This window comes from Trichechus manatus, unplaced genomic scaffold, assembly GCF_000243295.1.
Source record: "Trichechus manatus latirostris isolate Lorelei unplaced genomic scaffold, TriManLat1.0 scaffold00031, whole genome shotgun sequence".
Lineage (NCBI taxonomy): Eukaryota > Metazoa > Chordata > Mammalia > Sirenia > Trichechidae > Trichechus > Trichechus manatus.
In genome coordinates this window covers 22,489,103-22,504,257 of record NW_004443967.1, presented here as the reverse complement: position 1 = coordinate 22,504,257, position 15,155 = coordinate 22,489,103, and positions in this window count along the sequence as shown.

Below are 15,155 nucleotides of genomic sequence, written 5' to 3'. Positions count from 1 at the left end.
TTATCAGGGATAAATGAGGACATTCCATAATGATAAAAGCATCAGTTTTATCACAAATGACAATGTGTCTAATAACAGAGCTTCAAAATGCAGGAAGCAACAACCAATAAAATTAGACGGAGAAACTGACAAATTCATAATCAGAGCTCGAGATTTTTAACATTCTTCCACAGGTAATTCATAAAAAATAAGCAGAAAATTAGTAATGACACAGAAGATCTGAAGAGCACTACCAACCACATTGTGAGTGGGTCACTAGGTGTAATAGTGAGTGCTACCAGTCCCATTTCCATCCCTTGATTCCTCACCCCATGAATCCTGGCTATGAGGAAACAGCACCATATATTAGACCCTGCTTTTGAGCATATACAACCTTCTGAAGAATATTGCCCCAACCCTGCAGGATATTGCCACCTAGCGGGCACCGCAATTGTGTCTTTAGAAGGCCATTCCGTCGTTCCATCAAGCCAGCTGCTTCAGTATGATGGAAAACATGGTAAGGCCAGTGAATTCCATGAGCATGGGCCCAATGCCACACTTCATTTGCTGTGAAGTGAGTCCTTTGATCTGTAGCGATGCTGTGTGGGATATCATGATGGCGGATAAGACATTCTGTAAGTTCATGGATGGTAGTTTTGGCAGAAGCATTGCATGCAGGGAAGGCAAATCATATCCAGAGTAAGCGTCTATTCCAGTGAGAACAAAATGCTGTCCTTTCCATGATAGATGTGGTCCAGTGTAATCAACCTGCCACCAGACTGCTGGCTGGTCGCGTCAAGGAATGGTGCCATATCAGGGACTCAGTGTTGGTGTCTGCTGCTGGAAGATTGGGCACTCAGCAGTGGCTGTAGCCAAGCTGACCTTGGTAAGTGGAAGCCCCTATTGCTGAGCCCACGCATAACCTCTATCCCTGCCACCATGGCCACTTTGTTCTTGAGCCCATTTGGCAATTACAGGAGTGGCTGGGGAAAGAGAATGATGGGTTTCCACAGAATGCATCAGCCTACCCACTTGACTGTTAAAATCTTCCTCTGTTGAGGTCACTCCTTGGTAAGCATTCACATGAGACACAAATCTCTTCACTTCTTTGGCCCATTCAGAGAGGTTTATCCACATACCTCTTCCTTGTCTCCAATTTTCCAATCATGTTCCTTCCAAGTCCCTGACCATGCAGCCAAACCATTGGCCACAGCCCGAGAATCAGTATACAATCCCACATATGGCCGTTTCCCCTTCCAAGCAAAGTGAACAACCAGGTGCACTGCTCGAACTTCTGCCTTTTGGGAAAATTTCCCTTAATTTTTGTCCTTCAGGGAGGTTCCAGAAAGAGGCTGTAGTGCTGCCACTGTGCACTTTTGAGTCGTGCCTGCATATCACGCAGAACCGTCTGTAAACCAGGCACGAGTTTTCTCTTCCTCAGTCGACTGATCACATGGAACTCCCTATGAGGCCATAGGTGAAGACCAGGAGAGAGCAGGTAATGTGACAAGAGTGAAGACCATGGGCATTTGGGCCACTTCCTCATGTAACTTACTTGTGCCATCAGATCCGGCTCAGGCCTGATCTCGTATATACCACTTCCATTTAATGATGGAGTGCTGCTGTGCACATCCAACTTTATGACTCTGTGGGTCAGACAACCTCAGTTCATGATGGGCAGCTCAGGCCACACACTGACTTGGTGTCCCGTGGTTAAGTGTTTAGTTTCTACTAAGGCCCAGTAACAAGACAAAAGCTATTTCTTAAAAGGAGAATAGTTATCTGAAGAGGATGGCAGGACTTTGCTCCAAAATCCTAAGGGTCTGCAATGTGATGCACCAGTAGGGGCCTGCCATAGACTCCAAAAAGCATCTCTATCTGCCACTGACATTTCATGAACCATTGGATTAGCAGGATCATATGGTCCAAGTGGTACAGCCACTTGCATGGCAGCATGAACCTGTTGCAGAGCCTTCTTTTGGTGTGGGCTTCACTCAAAACTAGTAGCTTTTTGAGTCACTTGATAAATAGGCCTGAGTAGACAGTCAAATGAGGGATATGTTGCCTCCAAAACCCAAAGAGGCTCACTAGGCACTGTGCCTCCTTTTTAGATGTGGGAGAAGCCGGATGCAATAACGTATCTTTCACTTTAGAAGGAAAATCTTGACATGCCCCACACCACTGAACCCCTAGTAACTTCCCTGAGGTGGAAGGCACCTGAATTTTTGTAGGATTAATTTCTCACAATCTAGCATGAAAATGTTTTACCAATAAGTCCAGAGTCATTGACACTTCCTCTGTACAGGATCCAATAAGCATAATGTCATCAATGTTATGGCCCAATGTGACATCTTGTGGAAGGGAAAGCTGATCAAGTGCCCTGCGGACTAAATTCTGACATAGGGCTGGAGAGTTGATATATCCCTGAGGTAGGACACTGAAGGTGTAGTGTTGGCTTGCCAGCTGAAGCTAAACTGCTTCTGGTAGTCCTTTGAAACAGGTATGGAGAAAAAGGCATTGGCCAGATCAACAGCTGCATACCAGGTATCAGGATATGTGTTAATTTTCTCAAGTAATGAAACCATATCCAGAACAGCAGCCATAACTGAAGTCATCATCTGGTTAAGTTTTTGATAATTCACTGTCATTCTCCAAAATCCATCTGTTTTTTGCACAGGCCAAATAGGAAAGTTGAAGGGGGATGTGGTGGAAATCACCATCCCTGCATCCTTCAGTTCTTTGATGCTGGCAGTAATCCCTCCAGGGATGCAGTAATGGTTTTGATTTACTATTTTCCTAGGTAGGGGCATTTCTAATGGCTTCCACTTGGGTTTTCCTACCATAATGGCCCTTGCTCCATTTGTAAGGGATCCAATATGGGGGTTCTACCAGTTGAGGAGTATATCTATTCCAATTATATACTCTGAAACTGGATAAATCACTACAGGATGAGTTCAGGTCTCAATGGACTTACTGTGAGATGGATGTGAGCTAAGACACTCCATTAATAATATGACTGCCATATGCCCCTACTCTGATTGGTGGGCTATAGTGATGTTTGGGGTCTCTTGGAATTAGTGCCAGTTCAGAGTCAGTATCCAGCAATCCCCTAAAAGTCTGATTATTTCCTTTTCACTAATGAACAGTTACTCTCATAAAAGTCGGTAGATCCACTCAAGGTTGGGAATTGAGTTGGCGCTGTAATTCAGTCACTCTTACGATAAGAGTCTGGGTTTGGTTTTCAGCAATATCAGCTCTGTTACTACAAGAAACGGCTTCCTTTCACGGCACAAGTGGAAACTTTTAGGTCTTTTTTGTGGCACTTGAATTTTGACTCTGAAGCTCTGAGTTCATCTCTTTCCTTCCCCACTTTGTCTAGCAAAAGTAGGAGCAACCTACCAGCTTCCTTATACTTCTCATTATGCCAGAATGGTAGAAAGGTATCAAATACGCAACCACCCAGAGTTTTGCCTCTCACCAATACCTGATCTACTAGTGGTGATATTTTGCATACTTGTATTGCCACCTCACACCATGGATTAGCAGTGCCCTCTTCACTACTGGAAGCAGAGTCATCAACATCTTTAAGACAAACCAGATTTGAGAACAAATTTACAAAATTCATCTCTACAGGTTTATTTCTCTAGAGCCACTCTCAGTATCAACTGTCTTAGGCTGGGTTCTCTAGAGAAGTAAAATCAATAAAGTGCATAGATATATACAGAGAGAGATTTATATTAAGGAAATGGTTCATGTGGTTGTAGAAGCTGGAAGTTGGTTCAGGCTGGAGGCTTCTCCCGATTCACATAGCTGCAGAGGCTGACAAACCCAAGATTGACAAGTCAGACATCAGGACTCTGGCTCACAGGCTGCAAAGACCAACGAATCCCAAGATCGGTAGACAAGATGGCAGTAAGCTTCTAGCTCAATTCCCAAGAACTGACGGTCAGACTAACAGGAGCCAGCTGTAGGATCCAATGTCAGCAAAAGCCCATGAACCTTGCCAGAAAGTCCACTTATATTCAATGCAGGCCACACCCACAAGTAAACTCCTTTTCTTCTGACTGGCTACTCACAGCAGATCCCATCATGGAGGTGATCATGTTATATCAAATCTCATCATGGAAGTGATCACATCATCATACAACTGTCAAACTACATCATAACTGCCAAACCACTGACAGTCATGGCCCAACAAAGTTGGCACACAACCTTAACAATCACACAGTGCTTAGAGAAAAGTATTTTGCTTTAAATTATATTAGAATTAAATATATATATATATATATATATAAAGAGAGGAAAGATTTGAAATCAATAACCTAAGCTTCCATGTTAAGAATCAACTAGACAAGCTATTTAAATATAAAGTAACAAGGAAGAAGGAAATGATAAAGATAAGAGAATAAATCAATGAAATAGAAAACAAACAATAGAGAAAATAAATTTAAAAGTTGACTCTTCAGAAAGGTTGACAAAATTAACAGCAGTCTGGCAAGTCTAATTAAGAAAGAAGGGGAAAAATAACCACCATAAATTACCACTAACCAGAATGAAAGAAGGAATATAACTAGAAAGAGCACTGGTGGTGCAGTGTTAAGCGTTCGGCTGCTAACCAAAAGGTCAGCAGTTCAAATCCTGAAGCTGCTCTTTGGAAACACAATGGGCAACGGAAAATAAAAATTTAAAAATCCATGCAAAATAGCATTAAATATAAAATATATAGAAATAAATTTAACAAACGATATACGATACCTCTAATTGAAAGCTACAAGACATTGCTAGGAGAAATTAAACAAGAGCTAAATAAAAAGATATACAATGGTCATGAATTAGAAGACAATATTATTAAGATGTCAGTTCTCCCCGATAGGTCTTTAGATTAAACACAACCTCAATCATAATTCCAGAAGATACTTTAAAACAAGAAAACAACAGAAATTGGCATGCTGAGTCTAAAATCTCTATGGAAATGCAAAAGACCCGTAATAGTCAAAATAGTCTTGAAAAGAAGACCAAATGTGGAAGATAAATTATCGACCTCAGGACTTACTATGAAGCTAGAGTAATCAAAACCAGTTTTGTTTTTGCACAAGGATAGACAAATAAATCAGTACAACAGAAAACGTTCAAAAATAGACCCATACATATATGGTCAAGTGATTTTTCTTTTGATGAATATGCCAACAAATTCAATGGCAAAAGAAAAGTCTTTTCAACAAATTATGTTGAAACAACTGGATGTGCGTATCGTGGGGAAAAAATCCTTGACCTCTACCTCACACAATACATCAAAATTGATTCAAGATTAAGCATAGACTTAAACAGAAAAGGTAAAATTATAAGGTTTCTATAAGATAACATAAGAGAATATCTTTGCCACATGGAACTAGACAAAATTTCTTAGACAGGATACAAACACAGATGTGTATCTACAGAAAATCGTGCCTATGGCAAGCACTAAAATTGCACTCCTGTCCAAACATCTGACACCCATCTTTTAGATAACATTACCATAATATTAGCTCAAAAATATAAGTCAAGCTTATTAACATTTTACTTAACACATTATAGCACTACATAAAAATTACAACTGCATCTTTCTTGATTTCACTGATGAAAATTGGTCTATGATGTGCTCAGAGTCATTTTTTTCAGTTTCTTCTCTTTCTACACTCAGCAGAGATCACAGTCTGCCTTGATCCATGGAGGCTCTCAAATACAAAAGTATTAGTTTTAACTCGCTGATCTCTCGCAGTTGGTGATGGAAACTGTGATTGGTAATAGAAATTGCTCAGTGGCATCTCCCTTCAAGTGGCACCCAAGGCACTTGCCATACCTGCCATACTTTAGATACACCTCTGTCAAGCAACACTAATAATAATAGGTTCATTGATAAATCAGACTTCGTCAAAACTGACAACTTCTGTTTGCGAAAAGACAGTATTTAAAAATGAATAGGCAAGCCACAGTCTGAGAAGAAATATTCACAAAACATATAGTTGACAAAGAAGTTGTATACAACTTGCATACAGACTATACATGAATCTCCTACTATTGAAAAATAAAAAGTTGAAGAACTCAATACAAAATGTGTGAATGATTAAATGGATCTCTCACAAAATAAGATATATGATTGGCCAATAAGCTCATAAAAAACAGTTCTCAACAGCATTAGTTATGAGAGAAATACAAATTAAAACCACGAGATAAACACTTAAAAACTCCAAAGTGGATAAAATTTAAATTTAAGTATTGGTGCGAGATGGAGCAATTAAGACTCATATTTTGGGAGTGAAATAAAATGAGACAGCCACTTTGGAAACCAGTTTCTTAGAAACTGAACACAAACTCCCCCCATGACTCAGTACTTTCATTCCCAGGTATTTACCAAACAAAAAAGAAAATATGCATCCTCAAAAAGTCTTGATCGAGAACTTCCATGGAAGTTTTATTCATAATCTTTAAAATCTGGAAATAACCCAAATATCCATCAACCAGAAAATGGATTAACAATTGTGGTATATTCATAAAATAGAATAGAGCCACAGAAGGGATTGAACTGCTGATATACACAATAACACTGAAACCAAAAACATAAAGGTGTGCAAAATAAGTTGGCACAAAATAGAATACAATATGTAATTCCATTTACAGAACGTCTTAGAACAGGCAAAATTAATCTGTGATTTAAAAAAATCAGATCTGCGGTTGACTCTGGGGACATGGGGTGGGGACTGACTGTGGAGGGGCATGAAAGAATTTCTGGGGATCATGGAAATCTGCATCTTAATAAGTGTGCATTACTTAGATGTAAGCATTTGCCAAAACATTTCAAAAGGTTCACATAAGATTAATTTATTTCATGTAAATTTACCCTAAAAATGTAAAGAAAGGGTAAATTCCAGTTATTAAGTTTGCTTTTCACAATGGTGCAAGTGGGAAGGAAAGCATCCAGGGAAGATGCATTTGGTGAGAAATCGCCCGAGTGCACGTCCAGCCTGCATTTGGACAGGAGGAGCAGGTGCAAAGGCCCCATGGCGGGAGGGTTGGGGCATAGGCCAGTAAAGCTGCTGCAGAAATGGAAGAAGAGGGGGAGAGCAGATGGGTCAGTCCTCACCTACACTTTCTTGAAAAGCATCTCATGTGTCCTTGAGGGTTCTTTCATCAGGGCCTTCTACCTGCTCCTGTCCCCTTGCCCCTTTTCCTTTGTCTCAATTTTGACAGTGTTTTTTATTAGCAACTTCATTAGGAGCAAAGGAGAGAGAAAGAAATGTTGATTGAGTTCCCTCTGCATGCCATGGCCCTGCTGGGAAACTTATTCCCAGTGTTTTGTTCTTCCTACTTCACAAACTAGTCACCTAAGGCCCAGGAACAGGCAGTGGACTCCCCCCATTGTGGTGAGGCTCCCGTGGGTCACATCTGATGAGTAGTGTTATTGGCCAGGAGGGTGAGTGAGAAAACCAGGTTTTGAACAAAGCGTATAAATAACGGATATGAATAAACTCACTGATCTTGAAAAGTTTTGCCTTTTTCTTTTTTTTTATAATACAGCATAAAACCAAAACTTTCCTGCCATTTCCTTATCTGTGATCACTCATGTTTCATAAAACTTGGAATGCTCACTTATTTAGGATATGTTGTCATAACAAGTATTTTCTGAACTTCCACTTTCACTGTGAAGTGAGTGTCCTGTAGCCTCGGTGGCAGCCTAGACTCAAGGACAGAAGCAGGTTCTCACTCACCTTTGGGTTCTCAAGGTGGCCTCAGTGGATGTCTGTGAAGGCAGCTCCACCAAGTGACCACCAGCTCTTTCCTGTGTCAATGCGCATCTCCAGTGTCCTCCTGACTGTATCTGGGCTGAGTTTCAACTGGTCTTCAAGTAAACCTCCATTTTCTAAGGCCAGGTGCAGATGTTTGTCCTGGGGACCCTGGGGAGGCAAGCTCTCAGAGAACACACTGGGAGCAATTAACTGTGGCTCTTGGGTTCCTGACCAATACTTTCAGCAAATTAGGTGTAGAAAAGAGAGTTGGCCAATTCTACCTTCAAATTGTCAGGAGCGGCCCTTCTCTGAAGACCCTCCCTCTACACGTCTTTCCCCAAGATTTGCCTTCTGTGCATCACCATTGTAATTTCAAACAGTCCTGTGTGAAAGGTTTCACTACCTTTCAAACCAATTCAATTGAGCCTATTCTGTCTTCATTTTGTATTCTACTAATTATGCCTCATACGAAACTTACACAGAATCATATGGATGTGTCCCTAGAGCATTCTTGAATATTTTTATTACTTTATTAGTACCTTATTACTTTTTCTACATTTGAGCAATTCTTGAAATTGCTTACATTTCCTTTGAAGTGCTCGGTAACACTTCCATTTTACTTTCAATTTCTGAAAATCTATAGCTCACATTTACATAGTTTATCCTTGCTGAATTTTACTCCAGATTGCAAAATTGTCTTCAATGCACAAATGTTTTGATGAAATCTACATGTTACATAACATTGTTTCCTGTTTTGTGGGGACTTTTAGGTCCACTTTATTGAGGGGTAATTAACATTAAAATTCTCAGATTTAATTGTGATGACTATATGCATTGGTGAAACCACCACCTCAGTTAGGACAGAGAACCACCCCGTCACTCTGTAGTGTTTTCTTTCGTCCTCTTGCAGCCAATTTTATTCCCATCCGTTGCACCCTACCCCAGCACCACTAATTTATTTCTAAAACCTCATATTGGTTTTGCCTCTTCTGGGATTTCATGTAATGCACTCTTTTGTATTCAGCTTTATTTTTTGATTAAACAATGTCTGTAAGGTTGATTCATGTTTTTGTACATATTAGTAATGTGTTCACTTTTATTGCTGAGTAGTATTTCAACGTATAGACATTCATATTTTTTAAAAATCCGTTTATCTGTTGACAGACATATGAATTGTTTCCAGTTTTGAAGTATTATGAATAAAGTTGCTATGAACAGTTTTAGATAGTTTTTTAATTGTTGTTGATACATGCTTTGTTTTTATTTCACTTGGGCAAATACCTAGAAATAGAATTGCTAAGTCACTAGGTAATGAACTGCCAAACTCTTTTCCACTGATTTTCCCATTTTAGAGTCCTTTACATTTCTCTGACAAATGATTATGATCAGCACTTTTCTTGTGTTTTTTAGTCATGTATATATTTTCTTCATGGTCTTTTTAATTGCCTCATATGCATGCAAAAGCTGGATAATGAATAAAGAAGATCAAAGAAGAACTGATGCCTTTGAATTATGGTATTGGTGAAGAATATTGAATATACTATGAACTGCCAGGAAAATGAATAAATCCATCTTGGAAGAAGTAGTATAACCGAAATGCTCCTTAGCATTTGTGAATAATTGATTTTTTTAACAGTGTCAAGCCTTCCAGTACTTGATATGGAAGTCTCCTTTTATATAGGTAGAGTCATTTTTTCATTGAAGTTCTGTAGTTTTCAGTGTGCAAATCTTACACATATTTTGTTATATTTATACTTGAGTATTTCCTGGTTTTATGCTACTGTAAATGCTACTTTTTAAAATTTTAACCTATTTGCTACACTGCCAGTATATAGAAATATAACTAATTTTTGTATAGTGACTTTGTAGCTGTGACATTTTAAAATTTGTTAATTTTAGTAGCTTTTGATAGATTCTTTGGATTTTTCTACATAAATCATTATTTTTCTCCATGTGAAACAGTTTTATTTCTTCCTTACCAATCTGTATGCCTTTTGCCATTTTTTTCTTGTTTTATTGCACTGACTAGGACTTCCAGTATGATGCTGAATAGGAATGATAAGAGTGGACATTTTTACCTGTTTATGATCTTAGAGAGAAAGCACTCAATCTTTCACCATTAAACATGATGTTAGCTGTAAGTTTTTGTAGATACTCTTTATCAGGTTGACCATTTCTGTAATTCCTAATTTGCTTAGAGTTTTTATTATTAATGCCTTTTTTGAATTTTGTCAGATGCTTTTTCAGCATCTATTGAGATGATCATGTGTTTTTTTAATCTGTTGATATTGTGAATTACATTGATTGGTCTTAAGATATTTAACAAGCATTGTATTGCCAGAGTAAGTCCAATTGACATGATATTTTATCCTTTATACATTATTGGATTTAACTTGCTAGTATTTTTGTTGAGCATTTTGGTCTGTTGTTTTCTTTCCTTGTAAATGTTTTGACATTATACCTTTTTTTATCATAGAGCATAAAACCAAAACTTTCTTATCATATCCTTGTCTGTGATCACTCATGTTTCATAAAACTTGGAGTGCTCTCTTATTTAGGATATGTTGCCGTAACAAGCATTTTCTGAACTTCCACTTTCACTGTGAAGTGAGTATCCGTAGCCCCAGTGGCAGCCTAGACTCAAGGACAGAAGCAGGGTTCTCACTCACCTTTGGGTTCTCAAGATGGCCTCAGTGGATGTCTGTGAAGGCATCTCCACCAAGTGGCCACTGGTTCTTTCCTGTGTCAATGCGCATCTCCAGTGTCCTCCCAACTGCATCTGGGCTGAGTTTCAACTGGCCTTCAAGTAAACCTAGCTGTCAGGGCAATGCTAACTTTGTCAAATAGGTCAGGAATGTTCCTGCCTCTTTTCTTTTCTGGAAGATATAGAATGGATATTATTCCTTCCTTAAATATTTGGTAGAATACACAAACACACAAGTGCATCTGCATGCACGAATGTACACACACACACATAAAATTGTGGTTTTTTTTGAGTCATTTGAAGGTATGTTACATACATCCTAACCCTTTACCCACAGATACTTGAGTGTTTCTTTCCTCAGAATTCGGATATTCTCTTCAATAACCACAGTATGGTAATCAACTGGATATAAAATTCTACAATAACAATATATTTCCTTCTGCACTTTAGAGATGTCATTTCATTATCCCCTGGCTTATGTAAGTTCTGACAAGAAATCCATCGTGATTTTCATCTTTGTGCTTTTATACACAAAATTTCCCCCTCTTTTGGTTGTTCTTAAAATTTTCTCTGTATCATTGGTTGTCAAAATTTAATTAGGATGAATCATGATATGGTTTTTGTGTATGTTTATGCTGCTTAGGGTTTGTTGAGTTTCTTGTATACCCAAAATTTTATCTATTATTTCTCCAAATATTGTTTTTATGATTCTCCTCTCTCCCTTTCTAGGAATCCAATTATACACTGTAATGGATTCAATTGTGTTCCCTCAAAATATGTGTTGTAAATCCTAACCCCTATACTTGAGGATAGAGCCCTGGTGGCACAGTGGTTAAGAGCTCAGTTGCTAACCAAAAGGTCAGCCATTTGAATCCACCAGCCACTCCTTGGAAACCTATGAGGCAGTTCTACTCTGTCCTATAGGGTTGCTTTGAGAAGGAAACCACGCAATGGCAACAGGTATACTTGAGGATGTAATTCCATTTGGGAATAAGGCTTTCTTTATTATGTTAATGATGCCATCTCAGTGTAGAGTGTTTCTTAAGAAAATCACCTTCAAGATATAAAACAAGCAGATTAGGCACAGAGAAACAAGCAGAGATGGGGACGATAGATGACACGCCACATGAAGATTGCCAAGAAACCAAGGAACAGAAGCTGAAAAGAGACAAGGACTTCTCCCAGATCCAACAGAGAGAAAAAGCTTTTCCCTAAAGCTGGCACTCTGAATTTGGACTTCTAGCCTCCTAAACTGTGAGAAAATAAATTTCTGTTTGTTAAAGCCACACACTTGTAGTATTTCTGTTATAGCAGCACTAGATAACTAAGACACATATGTATTATATTGTTTAATAGTTTTGCACAGATCACTAAAGATATTCCTTTTTTCAGCCTCTTTTTATACTTTGGCTTAACTTTAAATAAGATTGATTGTTAAGCCTTCAAGTGCATTGATCTTTTCTTATGCAGGTTCTAATCTGTTGTTAATTGAATCAGAGGACCTTTCATTTACGATACAGCATGTTTTTCATCTCTAGAAATTCTATTTACTTCTTTGTTAAATCTTCCATTTTTCTCTTCAGTCATGTTCCTATTACCCTTTACATCCTTGAGTATATGGAACATATCTGCCATGGCTGTTTTAATGATCACCCACTAATTCTACCGTCTCTAGCATTTATGAGTCTATTTCTGTTGATTGGTTTTTCTCCTGGCTGTGTTTCAATTTGTTCTGTTTCTTCCATTGTCTAGTAATTCTTAATGAGTGCTGGACATTGTGAGTTTTACATTGTTCAGTGTTTGCTTTTGTTGTATTCCTTTAAAGAGTGTTGGGCTTTTTTTCTGGCTGTGAATTAATGGGGTTGCAGGTTTTTTTAAATCATTTTAAGGTTTTTAACTGACTTTAGGATTGTCTAGGGTGGCCTTTGCTCTATGAATCATTTTGTTTCACATATAAGAGCTGAGCTCTTAACCACTGTGCCACCAGGGCTCTATCCTCAAGTATAGGGCTTAGGATTTACAACACATATTTTGAGGGAACACAATTGAATCCATTACAGTGTATAATTGGATTCCTAGAAAGGGAGAGAGTAGAATCATAAAAACAATATTTGTAGAAATAATAGATAAAATTTTGGGAATACAAGCCCTTCTAGAGTCTCTATTGAATTCCTCATATATTCAACACAGTTTCTCCTGTGTTTGGAGGAAATGCAAATGACTCTCAACCCTATGTGAACTCTGGGAATTGTTCATCTTTTAGCTTCCCAGGAATTTTTCTCTTCTCAGAAGTTATTCTTTCATAGTCTGTGAGCTTTTACTCTGTTCATGCACAGATTTGTATTGAGCCAAAGACTCAAGAGGATGCCATCTGTTTTTGTGCAATCGTTTCTTGGTTTAGCTCTCTCTGCTCAAGTACTCTGTCCCACAAAATCTAGCTGCTTTGGCCTCTCCAAGCTCTTACCTCTGTCTCCTCATTTCAGAAAAATTTCTACAGAAAAACTCATGAAAGTGTTCATATATTTATAAGAATATTTACTGTAGCATTTTTAATATAACAAATGAAATAATCTCAATCCTCACCAATAAAACCTGGCTAAATAACATTATGGTACAAAACAAAAATTGTGGAGATCTATAAATATGGCTAAAAAAGCTTTCCAATATTTATTAAAATTTAAAAAAATCATAACAGTACACTATAATCAAAATATTTCTGGGAAGGTGCAAAAGAAATAATTAATAGGCATTATCTCTGGGAATAGAAATGGTGTGTGTCTGTGTGTGTGTTTGTGTGTGTGTGTGTGTGTGTGTGTGTGTGTGTAAGCAGGAGGGTATGGATCTAGGGAGGAAGAAGTACCTGGTTGAATTGTTTCCACTCTATTTTTGTAACACTTTTGCAATGATAACAAATATACATATACTCTTATATAGAGCAAAAACAAGAAAAACTAATTAAGGGTTGATTGTAACCACATTCTTTATTGCCTGTCCTAAATTATTCTCCTCCACGTGCCTGTCAGTTTGTCATAGTGTAGTAAAACTTGCATGTTGCTGTGATACTGGAAGCTTAGCCAACGGTATTTCAAATACCAAAAGGATCACCCATGATGGACAGGTTTCAGCAGAGCTTCCAGACTAAGGCAGACTAGGAAGAAGGACCGCGGAGTCTACATCTGAAAAAACTGGCCAGTGAAAACCTTATGAATAGCAGTGGAACATTGTCTGATATAATGCTGGAAGATGAGTCCCTCAGGTTGCAAGACACTCAAAATATGAATAGGGAAGAGCTGCCTCCTCAAAGTAGAGTTGACCTTATGAAGTGGATGGAGTCAGGTTTTCAGGACCTTCATTTGCTGACGTGGCACAACTCAAAATTAGAAGAAACAGCTGCTAACATCCATTAATAATTGGAATGTGAAATGTACGAAGTATGAATCTAGGAAAATTGGAAATCATCAAAAGTGAAATTGAACGCATAAACATTGATAGCGTAGGCATGAGTGAGCTGAAATGAACTAGTTTTGGCCATTTTGAATCAGGCAATCATATGGTCTACTATGCCAGGAATGACAAATTGAACAGGAATGATGTTGCATTCATAGCCAAAAAGAACATTTCAAAATATATCCTAAAGTGCAATGCTGTCAGTGATAGGATAATATCCATCCGCCTACAAGGAAGACCAGTTAATACAACTATTATTCAAATGTATGCACCAACCACTAAGGCCAAAGATGAAGAAATTGACGATTTTTATCAACTTTGCACTCTGAAATTGATCAAACATGCAATCAAGACACATTGCTAATTACTGGTGATTGGAGTAAGAAAGTGGGAAACGAAGAACAAGGATCAGTAGCTGGAAAATATGGCCTTGGTGATAGAAATGATGCTGGAGATGGCATGATAGAATTTTGCAAGACCAACGATTTCTTCATTGCAAATACCATTTTTCAACAATATAAATGGCAACTATATACGTGGATCTCACCAGATGGAATACACAGAAACCATATTGACATCTGTGGAAAGAGTCGATGGAAAAGCTCAGTATCATCAATCAGAACAAGGTCAGGGGCCGACTGTGGAACTGACCATCAATTGCTCATATGCAAGTTTGAGATGAAGTTGAAGAAAATCTGAACAAGTCCATAAGAGCCAAAGTATGACCTTTAGTGTATCCCATCTGAATTTAGAGACCATCTCAAAAATAGATTTAATGCATTGAACACTAAGGACTGAAGACCAGATGAGTTGTATAATGACATTAAGGACATCAAATATAAAGCAAGCAAGAGGTCATTAAAAAGACACAAAAAAGGAGACTTCCAGCAAAATGGCGCTCTAGGCAGAAACACCACGCTGTCCCTCAACAGCATAGATCCAAAAAACTAAGCCAAACAGAGAATACAGCAATCCTGAAACCATAAAGCATCAAATGAAGAGATAAAGAACTCAGCCAAGCGCCAAATGGAGTGAGAAAACTGACACAGAACAGAGAGTGAGGAGAGATTCATGCAGAGGTCCCCTACCAGCCAACGCAGCTCGGATCCACCATCTTGGATTCCTATCGGAGACCAGCAAACGGGATACAAGAAAGCAGCTTCACGGAGCTTCCAGCAGGAGACAAAACAACCAGTAATTTGCGATAAATGCTTTCACACCCCCCACCCTTCTTCACCCCCACTCGGCCTCCTCTGCTTCCC